At 50.2% G+C, this 25,994-nt stretch overlaps 1 protein-coding gene across 3 annotated transcripts in view; it reads right to left on the reverse strand.

The window, feature by feature from the left end:
* CPLX2 (complexin 2) overlaps positions 1-25,994 on the reverse strand; it is an 86,471-nt gene that overhangs the window by 47,320 nt on the left and 13,157 nt on the right. Inside the window, exons 3-4 of one of the 3 annotated variants that reach the window (XM_011990168.1) lie at positions 23,930-24,009; positions 23,605-23,664 (exon numbers count right to left, since the gene is read on the reverse strand). The exons of 1 other annotated variant lie outside the window; for it this stretch is intronic. The gene's annotated coding sequence lies outside the window, so the exon portion shown is untranslated. The remainder of the gene's footprint in view (positions 1-23,604; positions 23,665-23,929; positions 24,010-25,994) is intronic. One more of the 3 variants, XM_011990161.1, reaches the window with a different exon arrangement.

The following is a 25,994-nucleotide window of genomic DNA, read 5'->3' on the forward strand; positions in this document are numbered from 1 at the left end:
AGTGGCGCAATCTCAGCTCACTGCAACATCCGCCTCCTGGGTTCAAGTGATTCTCCTGCCTCAGCCTCCCGAGTAGCTGGGATTACAGGCGCCTGCCACTATGCCTAGCTCATTTTTGTAATTTTCGTAAAGACAGGGTTTCACCATGTTGGCCAGGCTGGTCTTGAACTCCTGACCTCAGGTAGATCTGTCCACCTTGGCCTCCCAAAGTGCTGGGATCACAGGCATGGGCCACTGCGCCCAGCCTAATCCTTTCTTCTTAGCTCACGTTAAAGAGGCAAGCAGAGTGCGAAGGGCTTTGTGTATGGGGCCTGCCTGGGTCCTCTCCATGCATGTTCCCTTCTTTTGGTCTGAGCATCAGAGTTTCAGGAAGAGGTGCTTTCCTGGAAGGTACAGACAACTGAGGGGCCCAGTCTTGTCCCCTGAGTTTCCTGCCCTCTCCAATTTTAACCTCAAACCTGCTGGGTTTGGAAGATTCCTTGGAAGGGGAGGTTTGATTCCACTTTCTTTGGCAGACAAGCTCCTTACTACCTTGGGTCCCCAAGCTTGTCTGGCATTTACAAAGGAACATAACTGAAAGCGTCACAGGCCCACTAAGGAGACAATTATAGGCAAAAGAACAGCAGAAGCAGCAGTTTCCAACGCCCATGTTTCTGGTTGTGAAGGCAGGCAGCCCAGCCTGGCAGAAAGAACCCACACTCATCACACAGAGCTGGTTCAGCTCTCAGCACTGTGTGCAACCTCAGATAAGTCAGGTCATCTCTCTGAGCCTCAACTTCCTTTTCCAGAAATGGGGCCTTCAAGACTTAACTCTCTGTGTTGCAAGCATGGTGCTCAGTGAGCTTTCATGGTCTTCTCCATTCCTCACGGCACTGAGCACAGGGCCAGGCACATAGGAAATGAGGAGCTGTCATTGATTGATGATTAATTACCCCCATCTCCTGCCTTCAGACATGGAGACTATGCTCAAAATTACAGCTTTATCTCCCGTATCACTTTCAGGGCCAGGAACCTTTTTGGTGGCTAGGACATATTTGCTAAAGGAATGAATAAATTCCAGATGGTGGAAATAATAGGAGCACAGATGAGAGACATGGAGGGCAGAGCCAGCAGAGGTCTAGGGTAGACCAGGGAGGAGCTGGACCTCTTTAGAACAAAGTGTCGGAAGTGGATAAGTTGCCTTTGCATAACTCGTGCCCCCAGCTTAGAAGGCTCTTTCTCTTTCCATGTCTGACATACCTATTTGTCTCTTAAATCCCAACTCAAATCTTGCCCACCTCCTCACTAGCTTTGTTTGACCTTCTCGGCAGAATCAGTTGCCTCTGCCTCTGTGCTGCTTTGGGATTCTGTCCATGCCTCCGTTAGGCATGTTTAATCCCATGTCATAGTTTTTGGTTGACCTTTCTGACTTCCTGCTGAGCTGTGGGTATCTGGAGGGCAGAGGCCATGCCTGGCCTCTCTTGGGATCTCTGCGGGACCAGGGCTGGGCAGCTGGTAGGCTTTGTTCATGCTTTGCCCCAACAGCAGACTATGGTTTGTTGAACCACAGTCAATGTTCTGCTCAGAGCCCGTAACAGAGACACTTGTGTCAGACACATCTCCCTGCTCAGCAACCAAGTCAAAGAGCAGGGAGAAGACAGGCCCTGTTGGTTCTTACCTGCATCAGGCAGGAGGGAACAGCGTCTGGCCTTGGGAATGAAGCCTGAATGGGGTGACTGAGTAGACGGGCTCTGGGAGCCAGGAAGCAAATCTGGGTTCCAGTTCTCTCCGCAGCTGACTGGCCTTGAGCAAGTCCCTTCCCCTCTCTGAGCTATGATTTCCCTTCTATGACTTGAGCAGTGGGGAGAGAAGGGAGGGAGCTGGAGAGAGCGAATGCTCTTCCTACTTCTAAAATTCTGCCCATTTATTTCCAGGGCTTCTGGGAGACTGACAGACACACGTAAACACTGATGCATACTCACACCCACACACATGCACACAGGAACAAATAGATTCAGATGTACCCAGACACACACACACACAGAGGCAAACTGACATCAGCACACCAGCTTTCACAGACAGAGACGCGCTTGTGCCTAAATGTCACGCCTGCTTAGGATATGGAGACACTCAGCTGCCATACGCACACACGCGCACCCCCAGCCATGCTCACAATCGCACTGACACTCACAAGTGTGTGAGCACGAACACATGCACGTTTCCCTTGGGCTCTGAGGCCCCTTCCAGTTGGTAGAATCGAGGCTCATTTGGAGCAGACCCACCTGCTTCCCCTGGCAGGTGACATGTTCCCTGCTCTCCTTCCCAGACCTGGGCTTCCTGGCTGAGCTGTGAGCAGGGTGAACGCTGCCCCCAGCCCACAGGGGTGAGGCTCTGGAGGGAGACTCATCTCCCAGGTTACTGCCTGCGGATGCTGCTTTAAAAATAGCTTCCTGCTGTTTCCAGGAAAGCTCTGGGGAGTGAGGACTCCAGAGACTGGATTGTGCTCATCACTTGCCTGCCTGCAGATCTACATATGAGGGTCCCTTGAAGAGACCACCAGAGTCCTTGTTAGTGCCCCATGGCCTGTGGCAAAGAGGAAGAGGCTAAGGGTGGCTGGACAGCTGGGGGTGGGGTGCTTCACCCCTAAAACTCCCCCTCCTAGAGGAGAGCTGCCTCGCTTCACTCTCTTGCTAGGGGGCATCACGCACCTCCGGGGCCGGGGAAGGAGACAGGCGTGATGGTTCATACCTGGGCTCTGCTGCTCCCTGGCTGTGTAACCCTGGGCAAGTTGCTTCATGTCTGAGCATCAGTGATTTCAACTGAAAAATGGGCTAATCATCTCTTCCTCTCTCATGAGTTGTGAAAATTCAGCCACAAAAGGTCCCATCGTTTCCCTCCTGCTGGGCTGTGCCCCCCGCCGGGGGCAGGGAACCAGGGCAGCTCTGCAGCAGCAGTGCCCTCCCTGCCTGTCCCTCTGCCCACACTGCCCTTCACGTGCCCTTCCAGCTCTCACTGCCTCTCTTCTGGATCACCTAGCACCACACAGTTCTGCTCTCAGAACCCCAGAGAGCACGGAGGGCCACAGCCACACTGGTGGATGAGAGAGACCGCTAGGCCGTGACCTGCGACCGGCTTCCACCAACAGCAGAAGGTTCAGGTGCAGAAATTGGCTTCAGTGAGGACCTGGGAGGGAGGGAGGATCTGGCGGCTGGTGGAGCCCAGTGACAAGTGTGTCATCAGCTTATGCCGTGTCCCTGTGAGTCCTGTGGCCCCGGCTAGGTCTGCATGAGAGTCCTGGGCAGGCACTGCCTGAGTAGTGAGGGTCAGGACCATATCTCTGGCTTTGTGCCTTCCTAACCGTGTGATCTTGGGCACAAGTTAAAGCCTCTCCGTTTCTTCATCTGTGCAGTGGGTCTTCTGCTCCCCACATGACAGGGTCATCTCCGGGCAGAAAAGGGGTAGAGGACGCTTTGTGACTCTGTTTAGCCAGAAGTTTTCTTAGATCGATGGAATCCTCAGATAGGAAATGGAGGCTCAGAGAGGGCAAGTGGGGCAAGTGGCTTCTCCAAAAGACCCAGCAGAGGTCCCGGGGAAGGTGGAGCTCGAGGCCCACCTAGTCCCCTCCATCCTTTGGCAAAGAGTGACAGTGGGAACTGGGGTCAGGTGTGGCTCTGGCTGACTGTCCTGGCAAGGGGGCCCTTCCTGGGGGAGCGGGGCCTTCTTCCCGAGGTCAGCCTCTGCGCATCCCCCGGGAGGGAGCATGGCTGAGCAGGTGGGCCTGGTCCGGTGCTCTCTGCAGCTTATTTACCAGCCGGCTTCAGACAACTGCTGGCCTCGCTGAGCCGCAGTTTCCTCCCCAGAAGTTGGGGATGGTGATGCCTGCCTTGCAGGGCTGTTGTAAAACTCAAACGCAAAAAGCCTTAAGGCCGCTTATGGAGGGATCTGTGGGAAAAATGCACTCCTCAGTTCCAAGATCTTGGGATCTGCATCTGCCTCTGTGGCTGCCCTTCACCTGATGTGGTGGGAAGAGGCCTATTCCCAGGGTCCTTTGTGGATTGAGGGCCAATAATGGGGACAGGGAGATGGTGGGGTGGGAGAGGCGCAGTCAGGTGTGTTTGGGGGAAGTGCGTCCAGCTCCAGTGGTTGGTTTCCTCCCCCAGACCTCACTTCTCCACCTGTCAGATGGGGGAGGCGTCCCATGGCATGAATCACAGCCTCTCTAGGAACAGAAGGCGCAGACAGAAGCTGCCTCACACCTGTGGGTTTGGTGGGCTGATTTGCTCAGGCTCTGGAGCCTCGAAATATGCACGGGGCAGAAATTGCCTGAGTGTGCAGAGGCAGGTGTGAATATCTGACAAGAGCAAGGCAAAGTATTCAGAAAAGGAAGAAGCTATGGGGGTTATCTAGGTCACTGAGGCTCAGAGAGGGACAGCGCCTCACCCAAGGCCACAGAGCAAAATAGTGTTTGAGCCAAAACTCAAACACCGTTCAGCCCATAGTTCAGGAATCTTCCAGTTGGAAGAGGCTGAGGTCATTTGGTCTAACTTCCCACCTCAGAGTCCCTGTTTATGCGCTTCCAGGAATGAGGAGCTCACTAGCTTATACCGCAGTCTATTTGTTTTGCAATAGCTCTGGTCTCTAGATATTTCTCTTTCATGTTGAGCTAAAAATCTATTCCCAATCACTTCTACTCTCTACCTTCTAACATGCATTGCTTCCACATACAGACGCTAGACAATAGAGATCACGTGCCCCTGAGTTGTCTTTTGTCCAGACCATCATTCTGCAGCTCGCTGTTCCAATAGAACAGTTTCCAGACCCTCACCCTCTTAGTCCATGAAGGGACCACCACGCTTTCTCAGGACCCAGATGCGGATTTCCAGAGAATAAACCATGAAACTCCCAGAGGCTGCCTCAGTGAGGACGCGCAATAGATATTAGGTATTTTTTATCAGTGAAGACAAAATTGACTCAGAAGTAAATGGCGAATTTTTAAAGGTCTTTTCAATTCATGATTTTCATGTGAGGCAGTTAATCTAAAAGCAAATAAAATCATCCAAATACCAGAAAAAAATATGCAGTGCAGTGTATTTTTTGGAAAGTAAGTCTGACTCTACTAAATTATCCAGGAATTATACCTAAAACAGACTCCACTGACTGTAAACTCCTTGGGGGCAGAGTCTGGGTCTTTATATCACCCTTGACAGGCAGGGCTGGCCAGGGCACACAGGAGGCAGCTGTGTCCATGAATGAATAGTTGCAGTTGGTTTTTTTGTAAACGTGCACAAGGTCAAGTGCATCTCCCTGCTGGTTCATCTCTTGGACTTTATTTATTTATTTGAGACCTGAGTCTCACTGTCACTCAGGCTGGAGTGCAATGGCGTGATCTCAGCTACTGCAACCTCTGCCTCCTGTGTTCAAGCAATTCTCCTGCCTCAGCCTCCCTAGTAGCTGGGATTACAGGCACCCGGCGCCCACCACCACACCCAGTTAATTTTGTATTTTTAGTAGAGACAAGATTTCGCCATATTGGCTACGCTGGTCTCAAACTCCCGACCTCAGGTGATCCAACCGCCCTGGCCTTCCAAAGTGCTGGGATTACAGGTGTAAGCGACTGCACCCGGCCATCATCTCTTGGACTTTAAAGGTGTGTTGAAGAGGCCTGGGTGTGAAACCATTATATGGGTGTCAGATGCTGGAAAGAATAGGGGCCACTCTGCATTGCCCTCCGCTGCTATAGAAAAGCAATCAAGCAACCATTTCCCTTTATTTCAGAAAGAGTATCCCCATTTCCTCCGGGGCAGCTGCTCCTCCCGCAGTCTCCTTCAGTGTGGCTTAGTTCAGGGTGAGGCCCCAGCCTGGTCTCCCATAGGGTGCACATGACCAGGGTTTGGCCAATCAGTGTAGTCCACCCTCTGGCTACAGTGATTGGTGCAGGGAAGGGCATGTGACCCCAAAGGGGCCAATGAGACTCAGTTCTGGAACTTTTGATGGGGCTGTTGGAGCCTCCTGTTGCTGCGGCTGCTGAACTATGGGACTGTAAGTCTGGAGCAGCAGAGGCCACCCTGTGAAGACAGCCTGCCTGGACATGAGGCCAGCACAGAGGAAAGCTGAGCCAAGACAGGGCGAGAGAATGAAGTTTGCTCTCCTCATTCGAGCTGCCTGAGCCAACTGTAGGGGAAAGCAGCATCCCCCGAGCTTCTTATTACACACACCAGCACATTCCCCCTTTCGCTAAAGTCACTTTGAGTTGGATTTCGCTCACTTGCAACTGAGTGTGTTGACCAGCTCAAGAATACAAATAGTAAGTTCAGTTTTGAGGGAGTAGGAGATGGGAAGCCCTCCCTGTCCAAGATTCCCTGGAAGCCTGGGTTGGCCTGGGCATTGGTGGGTCCTCTCTCCCCACCCTGAGCAGGGTAGAGGGGCCAGTAGGGGCCCCAAAGCAAGTGCCATCCTGGGAGATTCCTTTTTTTGTCTCATTGCCACATCCCATCAGCCACCAAATTCAACCCATTCACTCGCCACAAACATCTCTCCAGCCCAGTTCAGGGTCCGTCTGATTCCTGCTGGCCTATCGCTTTTGCCTGGGAACGTCTGCTTCCAGTTTGATTCTCATAGAGATCTTTCTTAAACACTAGTCTCACCCCAGGTATGCTCATGCTGTGACCATGACCAAAGCCTGGAGTCCTTTTGCACTGGGAATGGAATTTAAGACCTTTGACCATCTGGCCCAGCCCCATGCTCCTGCCCTACCTTTTGTCCATCCCTTTGTATTCAAACAACCTGGACTCCTCCTTAGAATGTTCTCATGTGGTCCCGTCTTTGCATCTGTCTGCACTATCTGAAATTCCCCATTTCTTACCAGGCTCAGCTCAAAGGTCCATCTTCTGCGAAGCTCACCTCACCCATACTATCCTCCCCACTCGGTCAGCGGCGCCCACCCTGGGCTCTTGCAGCGTCCTGCACACACCTTTACCACAGCCCTCTAACTGCGTGGTGCTCCTAGTCAGTGCTCCCATCCTGTCTCCACCAAGCCCTGTGCATCCCTGAGTCTCAGCCCAGCCCACGCCACTGGCACAAGCTTCTGATCTGCTGAATTCCTGCCCAAGAAATTGCTCAGTGCCCCTCCCCAGTTACCAGGTTTCAACCAGGTTTTTTTTTCTTTTCTTTTCTTTTTTTTCACTTATTCATTTAAAACCACTTCCAGGGGAAACCAGAGAGTCAATTACTCCACCTCCACCTGGCCCAGGAGGAGCAACTGTGGCGAGTCCAGCAGGGTCACCCTCTCTAGCTGCTGGGAGCTGAGATTTCCACTCCAGCTTCATTAGACTGCCTTGGGGAAATCAGTGGAGTTTCCAGGAGTGTGATGGGAATGGTCAAGCTGTCTCCCGCCCAGCGATAAAACCAGATGTGGAAGCAGATGGTGGTGACCAGGAGAGCATTCAAGCTACAGGCAGAGACCCTCATCCCACTCTCAGCCCTTGTCTTAGAATCAATGAACCAGAGGAAAACAGTCGCTTTAACTGAAAGCAGGGGAAGAAGAGGGTGAAGTTTTCCTAACTACAGCCCAGGAGGTCCCCAGAGACAGGAGCAATCAGATCTCACACTCTGGCTTCTGCCAGCTTGGAAGTTTTTCACTAGAAAAGGAGGGAATGGAGCGAGAGGGTGCCATTTCTAAGTATTGTAACCTATTTTCTTTTTCTTTTCTTTTTTTTTCTTTTTTGTTGGCTTGTTTTTGAGACAGAGTCTTGCTCTGTCGCTAGGCTGGAGTGCAGTGGTGCGATCTCAGCTCACTGAACCTCTGCCTCCCGGGTTCAAGCAATTCTGTCTCAGCCTCCTGAGTAGCTGGGACTACAGGCTCATGCCACCAAGCCCAGCTAATTTTTGTATTTTTAGTAGAGACGGGGTTTACCATGTTGGCCAGGATGGTCTCGATCTCCTGACCTCGTGATCTGCTCGGCTCGGCCTCCCAAAGTGCTGGGATTACAGGTATGAGCCACTATGCCCGATCCAGTTCACCAAGTTAAAGCTTCTCTGTCCCCTAGTTTCTGTGCCCCATTTTCTTTAACCCCATTTTCTTATCCTCCACCATCACTCAAGGCATTAGATGCTATCCCAGTTCCTCAGAGGAGGGAATGGAGGCTCAGAGGGGTGAGATCATTAGCCAAATTCACACAGCTGGTGAGTGGCAAACAGAAATGCCAATCTGGTCTGAATGATCTCCTTGCCTCCGTCCCAGCCAGGCCAGTGAGGTGGAAAGAGTTTCACGGTCGGTTGGACAAACCTGCTGGAATCCTGATTCTTCACTTCCCAGCTGAGTGGATTATGTAAAACCATGGAGCCTCTTTGATGCTCAATTTCTTCCTCTGCGCAACGGGAATGTCAATCTCAGCCTTCCCAGTTGTTGTGTGAGAACAAGGTGGTAGACCCTTTCTAGTGGGCACAATGAAGGTGCTGGCTCTCATGACTTCTCTTCCTTCCTGCCCTGCTCTTGACCTTCGGGTCCCCTGCTTGGCCTATTTCACTGCCAAGTTCTAGGTCATTTGAAACCTCAGCCTTTAGGTCTCACTGATCCCGTGGCCTCAGGCAAGTCCATTTGCCTTTCTGGGCCTTGGTTTCCTCCTTTGGGAAATGAGAGAGACTTGGGCAGGATCCCTGGTCCCCAGCCTGGGGTTCTTCTATCTCTGGGGTTAGAAGAAGAGAGGGCATTTTCCGACAGCAAGGTTGGCCTGCCTAGCAATATTGCTTGCTATATTTCTTAGCTTTGGGTTGGAATGACATCACCTCACCTCGTGGCTTACCTCTTGCTGATCAAAGCTCTGACTGGCAGTTAAGTGTCTTTGATTAATAAAAAATGGGGAAAATGAATTAATCATGACTTAAATGCAGCATGTTTGGGAAACAGAATCTTTAAAAAGTCAAATCCACTGAAGCCAGGAGGGGGAAAAAAAAAGGTGTCCTTGAGGGTGAAAGGTTGGGGACCCCTGGGGTGGATGTCCATAGAGCCCTCCAGTTGTGCACAGAGGACCTGTATGGCTGGCCGGGGGCCTGTGGGTGTTGGGGACAGGAGGATCGGTCCCTTTAAGGATCCTCTCCTCCCCACCGAGCCCCAGGCCTGTGCGGAGGAGGACATGCATTATTGAAAGTGCATTTCAATACCTATTCACTCTCCTCCTCCTCCTGTGGGTGGCAATCACAGTTTACATAATCTGTCTCTCTGTCCTCCCAGGCAGCTGCTCCCTTCTGGCTGAGTGGTTTGAGGAGGGGGAGGGAGGGGAGAGGGAGAGACATTAACTCTGTGCTGTCACCTCAAGTAGTGGCCAAGCTGCCATAAAGTGAAAGAAGGAAAGCAAGCTCTGACATCACACAGCCCTGAGTTCAAGTGTCACTTAGGTACTGTCTGATTTTGGTTCCCCCACTTTGCCTCCTCCCCTGTAACCTTGATCCACTATATTATAGTCTCTGTATTAATAGCTTCTAAACCTCTGTTTCCAGCCCAGACCTCTCTCTTGAACTTGGAGTTCATCTATCAACAACTTGAGGGGTAGCTCTGTTTGTGTTCACAGGCAGCTCAGGCTAAGCCCATTCCAAACTGATCTCACCAGTTATCTCCGAATCATTCATCCATCCATCTACCTATTTATTCATCCCTTTATCCACTCATTATCCAACCAATCATCCATCATTCATATGCTCAACCACTCATTCATTCATTCACCTACCCTCGTCTATCCTACCATCCATCCATTCACCCATCCAGCTGTCTGTTACCCATCCATCTCACCACTCACTCATCCATCCATCCATCCATCCATCCATCCATCCATTCATCCATCCGTCCCCCCATTCATCCATCATTTACTAAGGGTCTGGCATTTGTCAACCTTGGGTGTACAGCAATAGGCAAAACAGGCACTGATTTGTCCTGACAATACTTAAAGTCCTGTGAAGAAGACAGACAAGCAAATAGAATAGTATAATAAACGTGAAAAGTATGATAATAGGGGAAGCATAAAGTGCTGCTAGAGCACAGGTGAAGCACCCAACACATCCTTAAGGGATTAGAGAAGACTTTCTTTTGAGGAGATGACACCTGAGAGCTAAGAAGGTGTGAATCTGTTCCTTTCCCTGTGTTCCTTGTCTCCATTGCTCAAGGAGCTTGATTAGTAACAACCATTTCCCCTTCTTTTCGTAACTGTGAAAAGGCCCCTCTCTGGGAAGATGTTCCCTTTTTCCACTCATGGTCTTTATGGGTTGGGTGGCAGGATCCCATCAATACCAGCTCCGTGTGATAGCGAAGGACCCAGGTCTGGCTATGGGAATGGGTTAGGACTGAGTCCACTGATGTTCAATTACAGAGCTTTGCTGACACCACTGGGATGGGTGCCCGATTTTCACTGGAGTTGCTCAGCTGATAGAAAGGAGATGGCTGTGTTCCCACTCTGCAAAGGAAGGCCTGCCCAACATGGGGGATGGCAGTGGAGAGATGTAGAAAGATAGAGTGTTGCGGTCACCATCTGAAGCCCTGGGGCCAAGTGTGTCTGACTCAGCAACATGAGACTTTCCCTTTTCCCTTTAGGCCGTCTTCAGTTGGGTTTCTGTCACTTACAGTCTAAAGAGCTTAGAATGAAGGCTTAGAGAGTTGAGCCACGGAGCTGAGACCCTGGTCTGTCAGACATCAAAGTCTATATGTCAGGGCACCTTGGAGGTTAGGAAGGAAGGATGCTGGAGAGTGAGACTTAGACTTGAGAGAAAAGGAAGGAAGGAAAAGGAAATTGAGGACAAAACTTGAAAGTACGTCTTGTGGTCTGTGAAGGGACAGGTGGGGAAGAAAAGAAGTACAGATAAAAGAGAGAATGAAGGAGAAGGTGGTGAGGTTGGTAAGGAAGTGAGTCAGATCAGAGAACTGTACAGTGAAAGAAAGATGACATTCAGATTCCCTATGTTCCAGGCAAATGAGCTGGTCCTTGAGCAACTGTCCACAGGAGAGGCCCAGAGTCAGCCCACGTTTCATTGCATGATCGTGTTTCAAGGTGACTAAAAACGTCACCTCCTCGTTGAAGCCCTCAGGAACCCTCCTACTCTGCAGACCTCATCAGTGTCTCCTTTATCACTCTGGCCACTTTCAGCCTCCCCATTTCACCTCCCTTATTTAGGTGCATGACTCATCTCTCTTGCAGGGAAGTCCATGTCTTACTCATCTTTGATTAGACCCAAGCTCCTCACCTCATGCCTGCACCCAGTAGGGGCTCGGTGCATTTAAAAATACATACATTTATTTGAAGGAAATGAGTGTCCAGACAAGAAGTAAATTTAGAGCCGGGTGCAGTGGCCCACGCCTGTAATCCCAGTACTTTGGAAGGCCAAGGCAGGCAGATCACTGGAGGTCAGGAATTCCTGACCAGCCTGGCCAACATGGTGAAACCCCGTGTCTACTAAAAATACAAAAATTAGCCGGGCATGATGGCAGGCACCTGTAATCCCAGCTACCTGGGAGGCTAAGGCAGGAGAATCACTTGAACCCGGGAGGCCGAGGTTGCAATGAGCCAAGATCGCGCCACCGCACTCCAGCCTGGGTGAAAAGAGCGAGACTCCACCTCAAGAAAAAAAAAGAACGAAAGAAAGAAAGAAAGAAATTTAGGAGAAGGTGAGTAGCAGGAAGCTGGAGAGGGGAAAAGCGAGATGAGACACAGAGACAGAGAGACTGAGTCAGGAAGGGGGTGAAGGAGAGACAGAAGGTGGAGGCCCGACAAGGGAGACACAATGTCCTGATTGTGTAGAGCTGAGGATCTCTGCTGGCCCTGTCTGAGGTTCAGTTGCCCTTGCCCCGGGGATGGGCAAACCATCAGGAACGGACTCAGTTTGCTCAGGATCCAGTAGGATTGGAAGGAAGAAATCCTATGGGGTGGGAGGGGAGAAGTTGGTGGATGGAAGAAGTGCCAGGGGTCAGGAGCAGCCAGGATCTTTTGCCAAATCCTGAGTCCACCCCCAGGAGGTCTGCAGTGTCACTCTTCCCTCCAGGAAGAGCCCAAACCAGAGAAGGACACACTGTCCCAGGCAGCGGACCTAGGAGTTCCTGACTCTGCTCTGGGACTGAGCGGCCGACTGCCCGTCACTCTCTGTTATAGTTTTCTTCGTCATCTCCACAGCCCTGGGCATCATCCAAAGTCATCCTGTTTACCATGTCCTGCTACTTGTTTATTGTCTGTTTCTCTCAATGCAGAGGAAACTCCACAAAGGGAGGGAGCTGGTGGGCCTCTTGGTGCCTAGTACAGTGCCTGGAGATGCTCATGAAATGCAGCGCGGATGAAGGAGTGGAAGGACAGGGCGGGTAAGACGTTCACATGTGCTGTGTGTGATAGGGGGTGGGGGTGCTGCTTGGAGGTGGCGTTGATGAAGCACTTTACTAACCATAACTCCTAAAATAAAGGCGTCTGGGCTCTGAGATGAGAGCCCTTGAGAGGAGAAAGGCCCTTCTGGGACTCATTGTGTGGCTGTCAGTCTGAGCGCGGGCAGCTGCGGGGAGACGAGGTCCTGCAGGGAGGGGATGCCATGCCGGGCCCGCCACACCTGCTCTCAGGCAGTGAGGAACCTGCCAGTGGCCTGTTGTGGCTGCATGAGACGTGAAGAGGCTGACCCTGCTACCCGGAGAGAGGGGGCCGGTGCAGAACAGGGAGCCCCGCTAGTCATAGAAGTGTCGGGGGGAAGGAATGAGTGTGTGCCAAGTAAACTAAGGGCTGCATTATGCCAGGCACCCTGCTGGGCACAGCATCAGCTTGCCTCAGTGACTTCTCCCCACAAGGCACAGAGGAACGGATTATTGAGACAGGTAAAGAGCCCAAGGCTCAGAGAGGTGACGTGACCAGTCCAGGACCACATGGTGGGTGGTGGCAGAGACAAGAGCTAACCAGATTGGCCCCCTTCACATCTCTGGGCCTCCAACACAGTGTCAGGCTGGGGACACTCACCTCCAGATGGCTGCTCACCTCCGTAGGGACTTTTGGTGTGATGCAGAGAGAGGGGGAGGAGGATTGGGGAGAGAGATTGATAATTGGGGAGAGAGATGGATAATTTCCTTTTCTGCAAAATGAGGAGTGAGATAGATGTCCTTGTAGCTGCTTCTTCACCTTCCTTTTGTTCCCTTCTGTTCTATTCCTCCCTGGGCTGCCTGCTTCAGGCTGAGGACATCCCAGCTGTCCTCTCAGCACCCTCTGCGAGACTTTGGGCAGGTCCTTCAGCTCTCTGAGCCTGTCCATCTCATCTGTGAAATACTCATAACACTTTTGACCTGTGAGGTCAAAGGGTGGCTGTGAGGAGTGAAGAAGGCAGAGGAAGCCAATGAAGCCTGGTACCTAAGAGATGCCCCTGTATCAGCCAGAGGTTCCAGGACACCCACGTCCCAGTCACTCCACTTGGCTGCCGGAGATAGCTTTCTAAAATGAAGGGCAGACCTTGACCCGCCCCGTCCAGGGCCTTGAATAGACACTTTGGGAAAGAGGATGTCCAAATGGCTAGGAAGCATATGAAAAGGTGTTTAACCTACTCGTCATTGGGGAAATAAAAATTCCAACGATAACCACTACACATCCACCAGAATGGCTGAAATGGAGAAGACGGAAAATGCCAAGTGTTGGTGAGGGTTTTGGAATTCCTGGAACTTCCACCAAGTAGCTACAGTAGGGAATGTAAATTGCTACTATCATTTTGGAAGAAACATTTGACAGTATCTGTTAGAGCTGAACCCACATCTCCTGTGATGCAGCGACTCCACTCCTTGGCATAAACCCCCTGGAAATGTGTACATGTGTTTTTCCAAAGACACGTACAAAAATCTTCATGGCAGCGCTTCTCCCAAGAGTCTAAAGCTGAAAACAACCCAAGTGGCTATCAACACTAGAACTGCATTTTGGTCTAGTCCCACGATGAGATTTACTGGAGCAATGAGAATGAATGACAACCACATGCAACAACTCAAGAGAATCTCCAATGCTGCTGAGTGGGGTCCAACACTGCGTGATTTTATTTACATGAAGTTCAAAAACAGCCAATGAATCTATGAAATTAGAAGTCAGGGCCAGGCGCTGTGGCTCACACCTGTAATCCCAGCACTTTGGGAGGCTGAGGTGGGCGGATCATGAGGTCAAGAGATCGAGACCATCCTGACCAACCAACACAGTGAAACCCCGTCTCTACGAAAAATACAAAAATTAGCCGGGCGTGGTGGCACATGCCTGTAGTCCCAGCTACTCGGGAGGCTGAGGCAGGAGAATCGCTTAAACCAGGGAGACGGAGGTTGCAGTGAGCCAAGATCGCATCACTGCACTCCAGGCTGGGTGACACAGCGATACTCTGTCTCAAAAAAAAAAAGAAAAGAAAAAAGGAAAAAAAAGAAGTAGTTGGGACAGCAGCTCCTTTTTCAGGGAGATGGGGACTGGAAAGGAGAGCAAAGGGAGCTTCTGTGATGCTGGCAAGTTTCTGTGTCTCGAGCTGGGGAAGGTTACATGGGCGTGTTCACTTTGTGAAAACTCATTGAACTGTAAACATATGTTAGGAGCACTTTATGAACGTAGGTTATAGTTCAGTAATTTTTTCCTGAAAAAACAAAAATGAAAAACAACTCACCCTTCCATGGCTTCCTGCTAGCCTGGGGCGGGGTCTCTGCTCTGTGGCTGTCTGCAAGGCCCTTTGCTGCGCATCAGCCCACCTGTCACCACTCCCTGCTCAAGCACGAGAGAAAGGGGCGGGTTTTCCACACAGCAGGCTGATTTTCACCTCTGTGCCTTTGCCCATGGTGCCCCTCTAGCTGGCATCCCTTTTCTCCCCACTTTCTGTTTGCCTCCTCATCCTTCCCCCTCCCTAGTGGGCCAACTACCTCCACTCTGAGCTCCCACAGGCCCCATCGAACTTTCCTTTATCTCAGCAATACTCAAATGGTTTCCATATTATCATCTACGTGCCTGTCCACTCTCCCAAGATCAAGGTCTGCCACGGATTCATTTCTTGCCTCTATGCTCAGCCTGGGGCCGGGCAGGGTAGAGAAACAGAATGCTTGCAGAATGAATGAAGGAAGCCTTGCTCTTATTTGAGGCTCCTTGTTTTCCCCTCTGTGGCTCCCCACACTTAACCCGAGGTTGAACCTCCATCATTGTCCTGTGGCAGTCTTCTGGAGATTTCTCTTCTATGGGACAATGTCCCCAGTCCTGATCCTGTCTCCCATGTGTGATGGATTTCTCTGTTTCCTTTTGTGAACCAGAAATGGATACACATTCCTCTACACTGCTCCCCTCACCTAATTCATCCTCACTGTACTCAGTTCCCCCGCACAACTCCTGAGGCCAAGGCTGTGATTAGTCAGCCAGGTGGAGAAGTGAGCCAGGCACCTTCCCCTCAAACCCAGTCCATGGGGACATCAGACCCTCTTCACAAACATCGTGGGAGTAATTAAAAAATGGAGGAAGATGCTCGGGGCTTGCAGGAGGAGGGGAGCAGTAGGAAGAGCAGTGAGCTTCTTGTCATCAGAGGTATATAAATAGGAACTGGCTGGCTGCAGTCAGGGGAGGTTGGACTGAGTCCTTCTGACCCCAGTGGAGGAAAAGGAAAAACAATGACATCAATTGAGGTCCTACTGTGCATTAGGTCCATTAGACGCATGATGTCAGAGACTATGCACAATTGTTCAGGGAGGTAGGTGTTATCCTTGTACCCATTTGACAGATGATAAAACTGAAACTCAGAGAGGTGAAGGGTCTTGCTAAGTAGGAATCTGACTTACTAGGAAAGAGCTGGAATTTGAATCCAGATCTTTCTGGCTTCTAAGCTTCTGCTCTTTCTAGAGCCATCTAAGATCCTGTGATTCCATCCCAGAGAACCATCTGCTGTTGTGACACAGCCTGGAGAAAGCATGGCAAGTGTCTTGGAGTCCCCTGGAGTGGGGCCCACTGACTTGCCATTGGCCATGGTCTGGCCAAGGCTGTCAGAGCAGTGAGGGTCCGTATCCCCGAGTGCACTGGTGTCTGAGCCCTCCAGCAGCTGCAGTCAGTTTTGGGTCACCATGGACACCACGTGAGATGTTGAAGGGACCGGGTGGCGATTTCTTTCTGAAAAGTTTGCCCATTGACATTTGACTTCTATTTTTCCAACAACTTGATTTTCATTTGCTAGTGTTTACTGATTGGAAAAATAAGGAAAGGTAGAAAGCTCAGATTAATGAAATTCTCTCCCCACTCTTTTCCCACTTTTTAGGATGTGTTGAGTTAAACATGCAAATTAAGAGATGCTTTCATGCACCAGCCATGAGGCACCTCTGGTTCCCGGTTTGAACACTGGACCCTGGCTGCCTCTGCGCCACCCATAGCCCAAGTCCTCCTCTTGGACCCCTGGCTCCCCAGCACTGCCAGTGGCAGGTCAGGGCTTGTGTTGCAAGAACATGAACTCAGTGAATTCTTGTGCGCTCTTACCCATCTTTCCAGCCCCTGATGGTGAGATAGGTCGTGTGACTAGTTCTGGCCAACGGCCTGTGAAAAGAAACAATCAGTGTCACTTCCAGGCTGAGGTATTAAGAGTGACTGTCGGCTGGCGTGGTGGTTCACACCTGTAATCCTAGCACTTTGGGAGGCTGAGGCGGGCAGATCACAAGGTCAGGAGATCAAGACCATCCTAGCCAACATGGTGAAATCCCTTCTCAACTAAAAATACAAAAATTTGGGTGTGATGGCATGGGCCTTTAATCCCAACTACTTGGGAAGCTGAGGCAGGAGAATCGCATGAACCCTGAAGGTGGAGGTTGCAGCGAGCCGAGATTGCACCACTGCGCTCTAGCCTGGTGACAGAGTGGGACTCCATCTCAAAAAAAAAAAAAAAAAAAGGAGGGACTGTGAATTCTCCACTCACTCTCTTCCCCTGCTGCATAATGGTGGAACCAGCCTGGATCCCTGAGTCACCGACTGGAAGGAAACTGCCTGGAGAGCTGCTGGCTCCACAGAAGACATCATCCAAAGGAGAAACAAATCTTTGTTGTCTTAAGTCACAACAGGGTTTCAGGATTAACTTGTTGCCACAGTATAACCTTGACACCTGCAGTCCCTACAGCCCCCTTCCATCAATGCCACAGTCCTTCACGTGTGTCAGGCACGATGCTGGGCATAGATGTAACAAGAGACAGTGGGTCTCCTCAAGGAGCTTACAGTCAAAAAGCAGCAGACAAAACCAAATGAACTTTAGATGGACTCAAAGTAACAGAGGGTCAGTGCTGTGACAAAAGGAAATACAGGGTCTGTGGGGAGTCCAAAGAATGGGTGGCAAGGCAGAGGGAGGGGCAAGTCACAGAAGGCTTCCTGGAGGAATTGATGTCTCATCTTAGTTGTGGTGGATGAATAGAAGTTAGTCCCCATGGTCACAAACTAGTGGTACATATTGTTTGGTCCACACAATATTTAATTGTTTTCCTGTTAATTGATAATATTAAAAAATGAGGAGTTTCGCATAAAACTTTTGATTTGTGCCTTCTCTTAAACAAATCCGTACAGGTGTAACCATCAGCCCTGGGACCACGTGCCTGTGGGGTAACGGTTGGAGTGGTAACTCCACTCCCTGGAGGGGACGGCAACTGTCCCCCAAGCTAAGCATGTCTGTTCCCTGTCACAGTTCCTTCATGCATGTGCTCCCCCCGATCCTGCTGACGGGAGGTTTGTAGCCCCTGAGTGAGTCAGTTCTCATTAGACATCCTCAGCCTAGCAGATCCTTCTCAGCCCTGGGGCCGAGGATTGGGCTTGCCCAGCACCCTTCCCCTAGGGTCCCCAGCCCATCGGAAGACCCTCCCTGCAGCAGCTCACCACCGTACTCAGGTACAGCGGACCACTGGTCCCAGACTGGGATGGCGACGTTGGTCCATGCAGGGTGGGAGAAAGGAAGCCTCAGGGACAGTCCCAGAGAGTGAAGCCTAGGAGACCACAGTGGCTGGTACTCCCTGGGATCCTCCTGGTAGACATTTGCTGGTTTGAGTTGCCCGGAATCCACTCCTCCTCCCTTTGGTGACAGCCCTTTAATTTTCCTTTTGGGAACCACCCCTCCCTCACGTTCAGTCTTGGAAGCAGTCCCATCAAGGCTCCATGCTTTTGGCTGGCCAAGAGGAGGACACGGGCCCCACGCCAGGCCAGCTGTCTCCCTCCTGGGGCTGTGACTCATGAGCCGAGTGATACAAGGAGGAAAAAAATGGCTGTGGCTGATGCATCCCAGAGGGGACCTGGACAAAACTGGCCTCAGGCCCTGCTTCCAGACCCCTTGTGCAGCTTTGGCTGTGGTCCTTTCCTGAGCCCTGTGGCCAGGTTTCCCTTTGGCTCTGGGTACCATCTGATAACCTCAATAACCCCCTTTTCTGTCTGAGTATGACAGAGTTAGTCTCTGTTGCTTGCTATCAGTGTACCCTAACTTACACCCAGCCCCTCTCTAGGGCTGCTGTGAACTGTTTAGGTTCACATCTGATTCCCTGTACACCAGGCTGACACAGGCTGCCTCTTTCTGTCCCTCAGCTCCTTCCTGCCGCCATGGATAATCCAGGTTGTGATCAACCACTGGATCACAGCGTCTAAATGAAACTCCCTTCTGGATGTAATCAACCTTGCCAGAAACCAGAGGCCTGGGGTCTGTCTCAGATCCACCCTCTGGTGGTAGCCCTGACCTCACTGACTGCTGGCCTGGCTGCTGTCCCGGCTCAGGCAGGAGGATCTGGGCCACTGCCCAGCAATCTCCCTCCTTCTTAAGATGGGGCCTCCTTTGCCCTCCCCAGGACAAGAACTGCCCCGGAGGTTGTGGTGGGGCCTGGAGACATCCTTGCCTCTGGGCCCAGCATGGGCTCTGGAGCCACGGAACCCCTTGCAACACCTTTGCCAGGTTACTCTTGCCTCAGTCATACACCCGTTCTCTCTATTTTCCTCATGTACATCTTGCATTTACTATTACTCACTCTATACTTAGCAAGAGTAACAGATTCATTTTTTGACCTTTAATACATATATTTGAAAAGAGAACATAAGATCCTTCTCATAAACAGGAATGCAATATCCTGTTCTGTAAATAGAAGGCCATGGTAAAACACAAATACATGGCAAATAAAACATCGTTATCCACTTCCAGCTAGTTACTGTTGCCGGCTGAAGTCTGAGCCTCTTCCTTGGAAAGGAAATCAAGATGGCTAAGGAGAGGCTAACCTTCAATTGAGACTCTCCCCTTGATATAATCAAACGAAAAGGCAGTCACTCTCTCCCAGTGCTATTTAATTTGTGCCTGAATAACTCTTCAAATTGTCTCATGGATCCCTGATGGTCTGTGCCCGCTTTGTGGGAAATGCTACTTCAGCAGCCTCTGACTGCTCTGTGCATCTGTGGCCAGCTCCCTGGTCACACTTGACCACTTCTGCCCACCAGGGCTGGATCCATGGCTGCCTGTCTCATGGCCACCCCACACTGTTCCAGGCCGAGTGGGCCTGGGCACCTACTTTGCCCCAGGAAACTCTGGTTTTGTTTTGTTTTGTTTTTGGAGCATGGTTCTAGGTTCAACCACCCCAGGGAGCTAAAATAAAGACAAGGATATAAGAACTAACTTTTTGAGCCCTTCTTAAGTGACAGACACTGTGATTGGTGTTTTACATAGATTCTCTCAATTTCCCCCAAATTTCAGTCATTTATGTGCCACCTTCATGATTTCTGCCTTATCACTTAGTATTTCTCTTTAAATTGATTTGCCTTTTTAAAAAGATCACGATTTTATTTTCAAAGGAAATGCTATATTATTTCCATAAATCACAGTTTAGTGTGCTGGTTATATTTTTCTAACACGCATCACTTGCGAGCTATTAAAATAATAAATGTTCATCTGGATACCACCTAAAGTCATCTTGTACAGCATCAATCGATCATGTGTGTGCCAGCCTCTGGGAGGTACCAGAGCATCTTAGCTGTGCTCACACAGCCCTGGGAGGGTGGCTCATGGCTGGGAATGTGGAGGCTCAAAGGGACACTTGCCCCAAGTTCCACTGGTGGAAAGGGATAGGGCTGAGATCTGGGCCCAGTCTACCTCCAAAGGCATAGGCTCTTTCAATGACAGTACTTTCCAAAATGCACTTTTTAAAATCAAAAGAATCCTTTAAAAGTAAAAGTATAGGAGGAAATCCAACATATAAAACAGATAAAAGTGAAGCTTTTGTGATTGAAATGGGTTTGGAGGATCCATGGCTTCTTCTTTGAGGCCTTCCCTTCCCTAAACCCATCCTGTAATGGGCCCTGAGAACCCTTCTTAGAAGCCCAGGATGCTGAGGAATATTATTTCAAGCCCACATTGCACAACCCTGTCCCTTGGCTCCATTTAGTGCATTGTTTTTTCCATGAGCCAAACTCCTGAGGGGCAGCTTCTGGGTCTATGTTATTTTTTCTGGCTAGGCATCTGTACCTTGGACCTTGGCCACCTTGAAATCTTGAAATTTTCCATTTTGCCATCTTGAAATCTTCCACTGGCTTTCTAAACCTTACTCTGACCTGATTATTCACTCATCAAACACTGATGTCTATAATGTGTACCCAGATTTTTAGGGGGTACAAAGGGGTATGATAGGAATGGAATGTATTTCCTTTGGTGGGTTCCCAGACCCGTGTGAGAGACAGACACTGGTCAAGTGCGGTAAGCGTGTGAGCAGCCCCTGCTCACCTGAAGCTCACTGGTGTTCTCATTCCTATCTCCCTCAGGTGCTGGCTGCATTCTGTGGTGGGCAAGGCCTGGGATGGGCCTGGCCAAGGGGCCCGAGCTGTGCTGGCTGCCCTCTGCATGATGAGGCTAGAGGTCTTGCCTGATTTCCCAATGTAATTTCTGGATCATCTTCCCTTCAGCAAACACTGCCCGACATAAGTCTAGAGTTCGAATCACATCTCACTCAGATCCCCAAACCCTCGCTTCTGTGGGAGGACCCACTTACAATGCTCCCAGCATCTGTAGTATGAAACTCTGCCTGGCTCCCAGCCTCACCCTGTCTTCTCTCCTCATTGCTGAGCCTAACTGACCTTCCAACCTGGAGGCCATCCTCCCACTGAAGTGGGTACCCCAAAAAGATCCTTCTATGCCAGTAAGAAAGGCATCTATTGCCTTAAACATATGAAAAGGTCCTGGCAGAGTTCCAATAGATTTTAAAGATTCCTAGGGGACATTTAGCCTTGTGGTGCCCCCTGACCAAGCCAAGACTGCTATCCAGTCCCTCAGTGCTGACTATGGCCCTGGCCCTCTCTGAAAGGCCTCCATCTTTGGAACACTCTATAATGTCCCCAGAACATCACCTGTGAAGCCTCCTCTGTGCTATGAGACGAGCCAGGTCTTAGCTAAGTCCAAGTTCCGGGAAGCTTCTCTCTCGGTGGGCCCAAGAGTTGAGTCCGCCAGTAAACTCAGAACAACTCAAGTCAATTCAAGCCAAGTCGACTCAGGTCAACTCACGTCAATGCACCTCATCTTCACTATATGAATATGTGCTGTGGACCTCTCTGCCTATTCCACACCACCCTGAGCCAGGCTCTAGTTGAGAGAAAGGCAGAATCCAGCAATAAAATGACACAATCTTGATTCTCAAAGAGCTTTCTGTTTTAAACCCAGATTCCAGACTCAAACTTTTTCTTGAGCTGAGGGAACCCCTTGCACAAGGGGCTGGATAAAGATCCTCCTTTCTGGCCTGGAGACAGGCCAACCAACATCCTAATCCTGAAGTTTGCTTCTCAAGACTTTTCAAACCACCCTTCCTGGGTAGTATGACTTTGTTAACTCAGATTGCAGAGTCAGCTGGCTCCTCCACCTTTAAGATCTGGTTCATATGGGTCCTGAGTCAATCATTCATAATCATTCATTCATTTATTCACAAACCTGCATCGAACACTTACTATGTGCCATCCACCTTACATATATTATCTCATTTAATCCTCAGCGTAATCAATGTGAATGAAAAACCAGTAAGGGGCCAGCTAGACTTCAACTTGGCCCTCATTCCAAAGCCTGTGCTCTTTCCACCTCATCCCACTGCCTCTTAGAACAATTGAATAGAATCTACAACACAGAAAGAGATCACTGAATGCTTAAACCAACACATTCTATATGGAGGGAAAGAGTGGATTAATGAATATTTTATGTAAGACCAAATCCCACCTGACCAGTTTATTAGAATTCTTTCAGAAGAGAACTATATAGGGAGATAAAGCGAGACTTTCACAAAAAGCCTTTGTCAAGTTTCCATCCCAAAGCCTATTAATAAAATTGATTCATTATAGAATTGGGCAGAGGTGGGTGGTGAGTGGGAGGGAGTCTATTTTTGCATGGATAGGGAACTGGCTTAGAGACAAGAAAGAGAGGGTGGAGATAGATGGGTGCTTTTCCAAATGGGTTTCCCAGGAATTGGTACTGAGTTTGGTCTTACATAACACTCAGTACACACGCATTGAGCACCCAGTGTGTGCAGGTCTTGCACTAAGCATGGGGCTGGAGTACCCAAAAAAGCCGGAGTCAGCTCTTGTCCTGGAAGAGCCCAAAGGTGCAAGTGCTCAATGACATCTCCAGATTTTGGAAGATGAGAAGCTCCTCAGCAAGAGGAAATGCCAAGACATTGGAGACAAAACTTGAAGAAGGTTGCTGGGAGTATGGAAACCCCAGACAGCAGCCAGAAGGTCTGGGCTTTAGCACCAGCTCTGTCCCCGACTCTCTGTGTGACACTGGGCCAGTCCCTCCTCGCTCTGGGTCTCAGTTTTCTTTCCTATACAATGAAGAAATTGGACAAGATGATCCCTAAGGCTGCAGTGCTCTGGATGGAGGAGAATAACTTACACTAGGAACTGGTTATGAGGAAGTCTTCATTTCCTGTGGCCAAAATGTCCCCTTCTGTCCCTGCCCTGTGAGGGGAGGCCCCCCTCCCACCTCTCATTTGTGAACAGTAAAGACGAGGCAGAGAGCCATGAGGTCTGTGATGCTGCGGCTCAGAGCCCAGCCTGGAATTCCTCAGTGGCATTCTCTGCGAATGACTCAGCATCATAAATAGCTCCCATCTGGATGAGCAACGATATCTATAGCGATCGAGATCTCTATATCCACATACACTCTCTCTGTGCAAATATGTGGCTCACTGTATGCTAAATACGAGGTGGCCTGGAGACGTTCCTCCTCTTAAGAGACTATTTGGTATGAAACTCAAGACTGTTTATTTAAAGAAACAAGTTTACAACTATGCACACTGGATTACTGGTTGTGGGTGGTGGGGAAGAGGCGATGTGGATGAGGGACGCCGGGTGTGATCTGAGCTTGGCCAGCCACCTGGAAGAGGAGCTGAGGTTGACTCCTCCACCCATAAGATGGTTGGGATCCTGGGCTGGGGAGGGGGTGGCAGGGGGGATGTTGAGCTCATCAGTGCAGGAAGCCACGGCTCAGCAGAAAGAGCACAGGATCTGACAGCGACAACAGAGCCAAATACCAGCCCAGCTGCCTTTCCATTCATCTTGGGCAGTTCATCAGTTCATTCATTCATTCATCAAACATGTACCAAGAACCTACAATGTGCACAGGCCATTGGGATACAGACATGAAAAAACTGGGAATTCAGCCTTAGCTACCTACCAGCTGCGTGTCTTTGGGCAAGTCCTTTCCCTCTCTGAGCTTCAGTTTTCTCTTCTGTAACTGGGGATAATAATATCCACCTCAGGTTTTTTGGGGAGCACTGAATAAGGCAATGCACAAGAAAGTGCTTCTCTGTTGTAAATGTCTCTGCAAATGCAAGGTAAACCCCATTCCATCACAGTGCCCAATTGATCCATCTCATTCCATCTTAGGACTGTTCTTGGCAATCGCAGAGGGAAGACATGCCCCCTTCATCAGGGCTCCAAGGGTGAGGGGATGCCCTGAACACACTATCCAGGGCTTTGGTGCTGAGCAGTGCCCTTACCTTTGCTTCCTGGCAGAGCTGGGATGCAGGCGCCTTCAGTCACTGAGCAGAGCAGATAGCATGGCAGGGACCACACCTTCCTGGAGGAGGAGAGAAGAGGTTGAGGGCTGAGGAGAGAGCTTCTGGAGGAATTGGCTTGCTGAACGGGCATGGAGCCCCAGACCCCAGTGAAGGCATGCCCTCACCTCTCTGGAGGCCACCACTGTTGCTCTTGATTCCAGCAAAGGGCTGGGTGGGATGGGGCCCTCCATGGCATCAGATCCAACTCCTGGCCCATCTCACCCAATCTGACAGTAGTTACCCATCTTGTTCACTGGTGCAGGTAGCACTTGGATCGTACCATCGACTGTATTTTCTTACTTAAATGTGATTTCTGATTGGTATAAAGGGACAGGATTTATCATCAGTCATATCTGGTTTTGAATTCCAGCTTTGGGGATGTCCTTTCTGAGCCTCAATGTCCTCATCTGTAAAATGGGATGCCTAATAGTACTGGCCTCATATACTCAGTGCTATATAAGTGCTTGTTATTATTACTGTTGTTAAATAAGATCATGTCTGTGAAGATGTTTGTTTTTTTACACTATAGCTCCTCAAATTTTAACTACCTTCCTCTGTTTGATTCTAGGGGGCATCATGCATTCCGTAAAAGGCAAAGATTAGCTGTTACATGACTTTGTTTCCAGAGCTCTGCATGGGGTCAGGCAGATTGTAGGTGCCAGTCAATAATTGTTGACTGAGCATCGTGACAAGCTTGCTAGATTTGGTATCACATATTTAGGATGAGTGAGGTCGATGTTCCATCCTCATTTGATAGATGAGAATACTGATGTGGAGAGGGGGAGATGGTCTGCTTAAGATCACATGGGGGTAGGCCTGGAGCTGGGACTCCTCTCTCCAGCTCTTGCTCTCTGCTGCAGCCTGGGCCCCCCTTGGAGGGGAACCAAGGCCCCAGTAACTGAAGTGGCTGCAATGTCCTCCCCCCAGGACAACCTGTCGCCTCCTCCCCCAACTCTCCATTTCCTCTTCTTTTAGTAACCATAGCACTGCTCTCAGTGGCTCCGAAGCAGATACTATTGTCTCACTTGCAGAGGTGAGGACTAAGGTTGAGAGGCATGAAGGGTTGGCCCAGATCACGGAGACAGTATAGAGTGAATCAGGGCTTTCCACAGGAATCAGCCAACTCCAGGCACGGTTACCTCCTAACACAACCCTCAGACCCCCACTTCCCTCCCCTCCTCCATTGCTAGAATAGGAGCTCCTTGGGGCCGAGTCCGGCTGTCTCCCCAGAGCCTGGCATTTAGCAGAACTTGATAAGTATCTGTTGAGTGAAGGAATGAAAGAGTGAGTAACTAAGTGGGTGAATGACTCTGCCAGGCCGTGTTCTAAATGCTGGTGACAACAGCAGTGAAAAGGGCAGGCATGATCCCTGCTCTCGGGGAGCTGACAATATTTGACTTTAAAACTAGCAACTGGATTAAAAACAGGGCAGATGTTCCTGTTTCCAGCTTGCTGGAGAGGGAGAAGGGGTGGGCGCCTGTGGGCTGCAGCCTGCTGCCTGCCCAGGGAATGAGCACCTGGGTGCAAATGGCATCTTCCCCGTCCTTAGGTGGGGCCACCTGTGTGCAGGGACAGGAGGCTGGCCTTTAAGAAGGGAAGGAAGGAAGGAGAGGTGATACAATTCTGTGTTAATGTCTACCTACTGCTCAGTCCCAAACAGCTAGCGCGTCATCTGGCACATAGCACGTGCTTAGTAAACTTTCGTTCCATGAATGAAGAGTGGGCAGAGCACATTTTGGGATGACTTGGGTCTAGGAGGCAGGGAGAATCAAGAGTGTTAACTACTAGAATTATTACGACTTAGAATGGAGTGTCACTCCTTACAGAGCCTTTTCACACACTGGTCATTCTCCTGGGCAGGAGAGGGGCCCGCTGAGCACACACTTGCTGGTGAGTGCTCTGTGCCTCTGTGCTGGGCACCGGTGGTGTTGGTGTAAACAAAACAGCAATGCCACCACCTTCAGTGTATTTATGTGTGCCAAGCCCTCACAGCCACAATCCTTAA

The sequence above is a fragment of the Mandrillus leucophaeus genome, unplaced genomic scaffold, assembly GCF_000951045.1.
Source record: "Mandrillus leucophaeus isolate KB7577 unplaced genomic scaffold, Mleu.le_1.0 Scaffold372, whole genome shotgun sequence".
Classification (NCBI taxonomy): domain Eukaryota; kingdom Metazoa; phylum Chordata; class Mammalia; order Primates; family Cercopithecidae; genus Mandrillus; species Mandrillus leucophaeus.